Source organism: Dermacentor albipictus, chromosome 5 (assembly GCF_038994185.2).
Source record: "Dermacentor albipictus isolate Rhodes 1998 colony chromosome 5, USDA_Dalb.pri_finalv2, whole genome shotgun sequence".
NCBI classification, from domain to species: domain Eukaryota; kingdom Metazoa; phylum Arthropoda; class Arachnida; order Ixodida; family Ixodidae; genus Dermacentor; species Dermacentor albipictus.
Window position 1 is genome coordinate 76,082,501 of NC_091825.1, and position 10,018 is coordinate 76,092,518.

Consider the following 10,018-nt stretch of genomic DNA (forward strand, 5'->3'; position numbering starts at 1 on the left):
AGCACGTGGAGAAGAAGAACGCTCATAAACAATGAAAAGTCATTCGATCCAGTAGTGATACTAGAAGCCGTGGAGGCAATGCGTAATCTAGGATGCATACTGGAATATCTTGGGAAATATCTCCAAAGGTTCCATAGCCATCTCATTTCTCCTTAACAAAAGTAGAAAAATGCCTATCAACAAAATGGTCGGGCAAGGAGACTATCTCTCCACTGCTGTTCAATGCCTTCTTAGATATATTCGAGCTATTAGACCGGGAAGGCTTAAGAGCGAGGATCAACGGCGAATATCTCAACAACCTCTAGTTTGCAGATAACGTTACCGTTTTCAGCAACACTGGGGAAAAATGGCAATGAATTATTGGAGACCTCAACCTCGAAAATGTAAAAGTTTGTTTGAAGTTTAATATGCAGTAGACAAATGTAATGTTCCATAGCCTGGCAAGGAAACAAGAATTCCTGGGAGCCGGTCAGCGTCTAGAATTTGTAAAGGATTGCAGTAATCAAGGTCAAATATCTACAGGGGATAGTGCCGAGAAGAAGGAAACCAAACCAAATCGTGACTGGGTAGGTTACAGTTGGCGTTAAAAATCGTACTATTATTGCGCTCTACCAATGCTAACATATGGAGCTAAAATTATCAAGTTAACAAAGAAGCTGGACAACACGCTGAAGACCGCGCCAATAGTAATGGAACGAGAAATCTCAGGCGTAGCCTTAAGAGACAGGATAGTATCGGTGTGGATAAGAGAGTAACAGGGATTAGCCGATGCTATAGTTGACATTAGGATAAAAAAATGAAGTTGGGAAGCCCATGTAATGAGTTGTGCGCAGGGTAGAACATTGCGGTTACCGAATGGGTACCATGGAAAGCGAAACCCAGGCTAAGACGGCAGCTGCAAATAAGGTGTGGTGATGAAGCTAGGAAATATACAGGTTCAAGTTGGAATCAGCTGGTGCGAGATAGGGGCACTTGGAGTCCACTGCAGACCTTCGTTCTGCAGTGGACACAAAAACAGGCTGATGGTGATGATGACAATGATTCGGAATTTATCGTAATTGCTAAAGTAGTGAACGTCTAGAGTACGAAGAAGTTGAAATTGCTTGCTTCATGCATACCTCTCTTATAGGCACAATGAGACTGTTCATGCAAAACTCGGAGTCAAAAAACGTGTTAATACGACCTATATGGTAGAAGATGCAGGGCAAGGTAAGAAAGTTCATATATACGGCTTTGTCACACGTTTTATTAAAGATGAACCTATGTATTCAGTGTAATATGCCGTAGGGGAACTTTAACGTCTAATGACGCCTGCTGCGCCCATGTGATGGTGCTCCTGGTCAAATACGTGCTGAAAGCAGAGCGGTCTAAGCAGATTAGAAATAGAAATTCCTCCACACTAAGGATATCAATAGCAAAAATGACCAAAGAACGCTTTGTGCAACGCTAATAGAAACCCACCAACCGGATCACGACATAGTTGGCTATCGCGTTTTTAACGTTATAAAATTGTGTTCGATAATGTAAAGCTTTCTTTGTGAACAGGTGAACAGATGCTTCCTTACTTATAAAATCCATGCAGTGAAGGTGGTTGGCGAACGAAGCTGGAAATATCCTAGCATGATTACCCATTTGAGGTGGCTCGAAATTATTCACATTGTGACATTACCGTGCATTTTACGTAATTACCAGCCAAAGACGTTTCAGCGGCCTGCGAATTGGTTTGGGCCACTACATCGTGCACATACAAAGAGTACACCAGAGACTGGCAAAGTGTATTTAACCTGAAACCATGGTCTATCAAACATGGAAGTACCAAATCCAAGCTGTGGTTTGATAAATTTATTCTTAAATTTCGAATGTGACCCTTTAAACGATTAATTGCATTGTGTCGTAATCACTAGGCCGCGTTTTCTACTTCATGACATTCACCATCTTCCTGCCACGCTTCGCGTTTGTGCTGACCGTCCTGGACACGATGTTCATGCGTGGCACGGGCCGCATGCCGTCGTTCCCATTGTCATCTTTGTTCTCTATGCCGCTCCTTGTATGGACGTTGCTGTTCAGGAGTCCGTAGTATACGTGGCCTTCCGATAGAACTGTCACAACAGAAACGTAAGGCCCTCCTAGGCGGGTCCTCTCTCGCTCTCTCTCGCTATATATATATATATATATATATATATATATATATATATATATATATATATATATATATATATATATATATATATATATATATATATATATATATATATATATATATATATACTTGCAGGCCTGCGCACGCGTGTGCGTGCGTGTGTGTCTGATCTGGGATCGGCCCACAAAATAGGTTTGTGTTGGCCTATGAAACGGCAACTGCATGGGGGTGTAAAAGTGTGGAGCTTCGCTGTAGAAATGTGGAACGCTCGCGTAGCGAAATTCAATTGTACGTACTTCAGCATACGAACACTATGCTCCCGGATGATTAATTCTTACGTTCTTCCGACCCTTTAGACATATGTGGATAGCGAAAGAGACATGTGGAGTTTTTTAGAGGGACTATCGCTTCTCAAAATTTTCCTTTTATATCTAGTAGAGAAGAGGAGGCACTTTGTTCTGTAACCAGTACTTGCGTGTAAATGGGATCACAGTACCCAATAGGGGTCTGTATTAGCGATGCAGTATCTTTTTGGTCATGACCAGGTCACCTTTGTCGCTGGGGCTGCGCAACATAAGGTTTGCCGCTTGGCAACGCTCATTTAGCGCTCTCAATGTTTTGCTATCGTCACCACTACCCCTGACAGAGTTGTCGGGGACGGTCACCTAAACGTTTGAAAACAGAATTATGGCGCCTTCGACCTAAAATGTGCCAAAAGACGCGAAATTTTAACATATCAACAATATTTCAAATAAACAAAAGCATGATTGTATTGCGCTTAGTGCTACAGTGACGGAAGGACGCACGGACGAGCGCAAAGGAATAAAACGTAGACACACCTGACGGAACAGTTGGTCGGTTGCGCCTCATACGTGAGGTGAGCGTAAGTACTGCCTGGCTACCCACTTCTAGGGACACGAATAAATAAAATAAAATATTCCCTACATCAGATATGGCCCATCCGTCTGAATTCGGCTAAGACGACGTTGTCTAAAAAAACAGTAAAAGATCTAGGTCTTTCTATTCATAATAATCTCTTGCTCTAGGTCAACGGGGAATTGAACGTTTGCTGGTCACCCAGGATCCTGAGGCTGGATGCATGTTTTTTAAATACTTCTATTCAAGTGCGTTTAAACCTTCTTTTCTGCTTTGAGAATGTGCCATGACCTCCCAAAGTTGTGGAATAGCAGAAATGGAATCGCTGCCCGAAACACACACATAATTTATGCAGTTAAGTAGCTGGCAGATGACAGAGCATAGAGCACTGCACGAAACTAAAGCCGGTTATACATGCAAACAGTGGATCGGACACGACGAACACGACAAAGACACCGGTTCTTTTATAGTGAGTGTTTATTGAATTCTTACAATATATAGGACTGAAAATATGCGCAGCCATCAAAAAAAGACAAGGTAAGGTCAAGCCACTATTGTCGGCTGACTAACGTGGATGCGTTGGAAGAGCACCTCGGCTATATTAAACATTACATATGTACAGTTAATAATAAAGAAGTCCAGTTTTCTTCGATTACACTGCCTAGGAAGACAGACATTATTCTTAAGACACCTCGCACTGGAAACAACTGAGTGTCCTTCATCACCGTAATTAGGTCACAGAGTTCATAGACAAAATTGAGCTCTTTATGCGTCATATACGTCATCAGAAGTTATGCCCACAGGAGGCGTCTACTGCACTGATTTCCTGATTTCCTTTTTTTTTCATTCCTAGAAATAACTATGTGGTTCAAGTTATCTTCACAAAGTTATGTTGTACACACACTTGAACACATGGTCGCAATGAACAGACTACATAAGTGACCGTAACAAGATCCTCTTTGAAGCGCTGGACCACCCATAAGGTGCAGCTGCTGCAGGCACAGAATTAGTGGTTCTATCTACCATTATCTTCCGGTGCCTTAAGATCTGCAGTAATAAACCACAAGTTCTAAAATTTTTTTACATCGTCCATCAACACAAGGAGCCTGGAGTCGACGACATGCCACTTAATCATTCGCCGCTGTTTTCGACAAATGTAGCATATGAACTGGGCCACAAAAATTTATTGTTTTGACAAACTGGAAAAGGACCCCTTCGATGAATAAGCACACCAGAATTCGAGTTTAAGGGAGGAATTAGATTTCCGATTGGTCGTATAGCTGCGACAACCGGCATTTCCTCATTCCTGTGCGCTCTCTTACTTAAGTAAATAAACCGTGCGATGGCAAGCAAATGCAATAACAATGCCATTTGAGATCTTAATGAGATCTACACCTACACATCTCCCAGTTTCGCTGCGTTTCTCACTCTTTTGTAACACCACCGGCACACATCCATGTCTACTTAAACTTTAAGCTTAGTTTCTTGGACTTTTAAGCACGGTAGAAGAGCTGAGCTCGTGAAATCGCGCCAAAAAAAATGAATGACCACAGCATCTGGCCCTGCGCTTTTGCTCCAGTGTTGCTTTATTTTAAGCTTGTAGTAAATAACATCATATATTGTGAGGAGCTGTTTAAGAGTGAAGAGGGGAGCATGGAATCGATTGTATACTCCGACGCCCGCATTTATTGCAGTGTAAACAATTTTTTTCCTCAGTAAATTCAGCTTTCTCACATAAATGTTTTGCATGGCCTGGAATAGCATGATCATCAGAATTATTTTCACATGGTATTGAATGCATGCACTTACTTGTGTGCTACGAAAGGCACATTTGCTGCAGTGCAAAAAAAATCCTTGTCACATTTATTTCTCTAACACTTTTTGCGTGGTTTTTCTTAATCACCAAACTTTTGTCCACCAAAAAAAAATCTCATCTTTGTTGCAAGTATATTCGAAATTTTCTTACCGTCTTTAAAGTGGTAATATCGATCGCAAAAGCCGAGGAAAGCAGGACGTTGAACATTTTTCATGTGACAATGAAATAAATAGACTCTTAAGAGACACCTAAGCGATATTCGCATTGGATCACAGGGAGAATAGCGCAGCGGCCTGTGCGCAGAACTTTCTTGGCCTTGCTTGAAAGGATATGTGCATTTCTATAAATAACATTTAATGATGAAAAACCAGCGCGTAATAAAGCGCAGTATTGTCATAAATACTCAGAAAGAAGCGCAGGGGGAGCCGTCTCTACATATTTTACTTATCCTAAGGAAAATGTTTACAAGATGACACAGTGCACATGTGCTGCCAAGCGGCCTTTTCGCACATTTGCCCGTGGCGTTACGCTTACAAATGCAAGCTGAACGAGCGTCGCAGAAGTAGCATTCTGGCACTATCGCCTTCCCATCACTCTGCGCTGAGCGCGCATGCATTCTTTAGGCACACGGCTGAGGTAAAAGAAGCATAATTAAGTGTGAGTCTTCCCTCCTGGATTCATAATTTCTAAGGAAAACCGCCGTTTTTTCCTTGTTGTTGTGTGATGGTACGCATGAGATGGGCCACGCGGTCGCGCTGGTATGACTTGGTCTTTGTTTCGTCTAGGAGGTGCTGAAATAGATTACATGTACAACTGCGATCCAGTTCCCTGTCAGCTCGGTTGCAGATTTTGTTCCACTGTTGACGGCGCAGGAACATGCAATGTTGTTCACGGGCTCTGTTTTTGTCAGCCACCTCTTCCTCAATTTGCGATTCAGCCGGTGCTGCTTACAACGCACCTGTATCAAACGTTTGGCCTCTAGTAGATGGGCCAGGCGGCTGTCCATGATGATTACGCCTTCGTCTGTTTCTATGGTCTTTGTGGCTGACCGCACTGCATCGCGGAGCTCCGCCGTTCAGGTTTCGATCTCTGTGATGTCTTGTGCTGTGGTGAGGCGCCCCTTACGAAATTCGTTCCATTCTCCATAATTGGTTGCTCCGCATTGGTTGGCTATCGTAATTTCGAGGATGTAGTGGTCACTGCCCAGGTCAACGCCCATGTGGTGCCATGTTACTTTGCCCGTATGGTCCTTTTTGATGAATGTAAGGCCTGGTGTGGTGTCTCGTGCTAGTGAGTTGCCGATGCGGGTAGGATGCACGGGGTCTGTGATTAGGACACGATTGTGGTCCAGGGCATCCTGTATTAAGTCCCGTCCCTTGGCCGTGTCCTTAACATAACTCCACGCTCGATGGGCGGCGTTGAAGTCCCCTCCGATGAGCAGCGTGTTGTCTCTGGCTTGGGTGCTCGCTGTGTGTAGTTAGGTCTTGAATTTCTGTGTTTGGTGCTTGGGGTTACCGTAGATGTTGGCGATGAACATGCTGCCTTTCCGCTGTTTGCTTGGGATGATTTCAGTGAAGGCGTATCCCACCATGCTGGGGCTGTGTTTGAGTTGGTGCTCGATGAACGTGAGCCCTTTGCGGACGAACGTGCAGACGCCCCGTCCTTCTGCTTGGCTAACGTGAGCGCGATACCCACGGAGGGTGGGGGTCACCGTCGCTGTTTCTTGCAGCAGGATAATGTCAGGTTTCTTCTTTACTGTGGCAATATGTTGTTGCAGCAGTGCTTTCTTGTTGTTGTAACTGTGGCAGTTCCACTGCCAGACCGTAAGACCTGGTAGGGATCTTATTGCGGATTGGGGTTGGGACATAGTTTTGGCGAGGGTGGGTGGGCTTGCGTATGTTCTTGGAGGTATGGGTGGTTGGCAAATTTCGCTGAAAAGATAGGGCTGCGCTCTATGTGCTTAAGGGTATGTTCAATGAATTCGAAACGCTCTTGTATGGCGCGGAAGGAGGTGGCGATCAGTTCCTCCAGCCGTGCCAGTCGATGGGCGTTCGCGGCAGCCGTGCCGGCGTAGGTGTTGGCGAGCGCTTCAATTTTGGCTTCGAGCTGAGTTTCCAATTGAGTCCGGTCCTTGTAATGTCGTGATGAAGTGCGGGTTTGTTTATTGGTGGTTGGGTCAGTGGTCTTCTCCTCCTGGGGCGCGTCTTGGGTTTTGTCCTTTGATTCTGTGCCTTGGTGCGATAGCGTGTCGGTGCTCTGCTCGGGGACAACGGTGGGTGCAAGTTCAGTGCGTGCTCGTTTCTTGGGGGTTGGATCAGTAGTCTTCGCCTCCTGGGGCTCGTCTTGGATTGTGTCAATTGATTGTATGCATTGGTGTGATGGCGTGTCGGTGGCATGTATAGGTGTCTCGGGTGACTGAGTTTGGTCTGTCCTTGGATGGGCTTGCTGTGCTTGAAGTTCTTTCTTGACCTCGACTAGCTCTTCGGCAAGCCGGCGCGTGGTTTCTACAAGCGTAGCATTGGTTGCGCGGATATTTTCGAGTTCCTTGTAGTAGGGGCTGGTAATCCACGCCTGCCAGCTGCTAGGAGTGCTTCGGCCACTAGTGGCGCTGTTGGAGCTGGCGCCGCTGCCTTTAACTTTGCCCTTGGTTACGTCGGTCCAGCTGACTTTGTCACGGGAGCGCAATCGTTTTGCGCCGCAGCTGTTCCTGTCCGACGACTCATGGCCGCGGGATGCGCTGCGCGAGGCATGAGGGGAAGCGTAACGTGATGCGTGGCGTGAAGCATGGCGTGACGGGCTGCGCGAGGGGGAACGTCCTAGGCGTGGAAAGGAGCTTGATTCGAGTACTTGCTTTCGAAGTTCTTCGGCGTTACGGCGTTACCATCGCCGTAACGCCGAAGAACGGCGTTACACTAAAGTTCGCAAATAGAATCAGGAACACCTACAGGCGATAGAGAAATGCGCGGAATGTCGTCATCATCAGCAGCATCATCATCATCAGCCTGGTTACGCCCACTGCAGGGCAAAAGCCTCTCCCATACTTCTCCAACTACCCCAGTCATGTACTAATTGTGGCCATGTTGTCCCTCCAAATTTTCTAATCTCATTTGCCCACCTAACTTTCTTTCGCCCCCTGCTACGCTTCCCTTCCCTTGGAATCCTGTCCGTAACCCTTAATGACCATCGGTTATCTTCCGTCCTCATTACGTGTCCTGCCCATGCCCATTTCTTTTTCTTGATTTCCACTAAGATGTCATTTACTCGCGTTTATTACCTCACCCAATCTGCTCTTTTCTTATCCGTTAACGTTACACCCATCACTCTTCTTTCCATAGCTCGCTGTGTCGTCCTCAAATAAGTAGAACCCTTTTCGTAAGCCTCCAGGTTTCTGCCCCGTACGTGAGTACTGGTAAGACACAGCTGTTATACACTTTTCTCTAGAGGGATAATGGCAACCTGCTCTTCATGATCTCAGAACGCCTGCCAAACGCACCCCAGTCCATTCTTATTCTTCTGATTATTTCACTCTCATTATCCGCATCAGCAGTCACTACCTGAACTAAGTAGATGTATTCCCTTACCACTTCCAGTGCCTCGTTACCTATCGTAAACTGCTGTTTCCTTCCGAGACTGTTAAACATTACTTTAGTTTCCTGCAGATAAATATTTAGTCCCACCATTCTGCTTTGCCTCTCCAGGTCAGTGAGCATACATTGCAGTTGGTCCCCTGAATTACTAAGCAAGGCAATATCATCAGCGAATCGCAAGTTACTAAGGTATTCTCCATTAACTCTTATCGCCAATACTTCCCGATCACGAGTCTCTGAATACCTCCTCTAAACACGCTGTGATTAGCATTACAGAGATCGTATCTTCCTGCCTGACGCCTTTCTTTATTGGGATTTTGCCTTCTTTATGGAGGACTATGGTGGCTGTGGAGCCGCTACAGATATCTTTCAGTATTTTTGCATACGGCTGCCTGCTGTCTGCCGCAATGCCTCCATGACTGCTGAGGTTTCGACAGATTTCCGACCGATAGCCGCTAGGATTGCAATGCCTTTTTAACCAGCGCAGCAGTATATTCAAAAATCAATCTTGTGAAATCTTATCACCAGATCGCCGTTGAGCCAGCCGACATTCCAAAAACTGCTGCCACTATCCCAGTTGACAATGTCTAGTATTTGCGCATGCCTTTCTCTTTGCACAACGCAGCTCAAACCTTTCATTGTTTCACGGACGAAGTCGCCAGAGGCTTGCCTTTTTTTTTCCGACATGGACGATTTTCTCGTTGCGAGCAGTGATGGCGAAACCCAAAAGGAACCATCCACATGAGCTTTTCACTCGACTTCGTGATTACGATTTCGTCATTAATGTTGACAACAGGCTATTTGGGGCTCCGGAGATCGATTTTCTCGGGCACCACATCATCAATTACGGCATCAGTCTGCTGCCTCACAAGATTCAGGCTATCATCGACTACCCGCCACCAAAGTTCACACGTAGCTCGCGACGTTTTCTCGGACTCATCAATTTTTAACGCTCTTTCATCCCTGCATGCTCCAAGCTGGTGCAGCCTCTTGAAGCACTGCGTTCCGTTTCTACCGCACTTACTTGGCATACGCTCCTTGATCCAGCTTTTGCCACAGTTAAGACTGAACTTGCACAATCCGCCCTACTGCATCACCTCTGGCAGACCGCTTCTATAAGCATTATTTTGAGCGCGTCTTCGGAAGCCGTGGGAGCCGCTCTTCATCATCATCATCATCATCATCATCAGCAGCATCATCATCATCATCATCATCATCATCATCATCATCATCATCAGCCTGGTTACGCCCACTGCAGGGCAAAGGCCTCTCCCATACTTCTCCAACAACCCCGGTCATGTACTAATTGTGGCCATGTCGTCCCTGCAAACTTCTTAATTTCATCCGCCCACCTAACTTTCTGCCGCCCTCTGCTACGCTTTCCTTCTCTTGGAATCCATTCCGTAACCCTTAATGACCATCGGTTGTCTTCCCTCCTCATTACATGTCCTGCCCATGCCCATTTCTTCTTCTTGATTTCAACTAAGAAGTCATTAACTCGCGTTTGTTCCCTCACCCAATCTGCTCTTTTCTTATCCCTTAACGTTACACCTAACAGTCTTCTTTCCATAGCTCGTTGCGTCGTCCTCAATTTGAGTA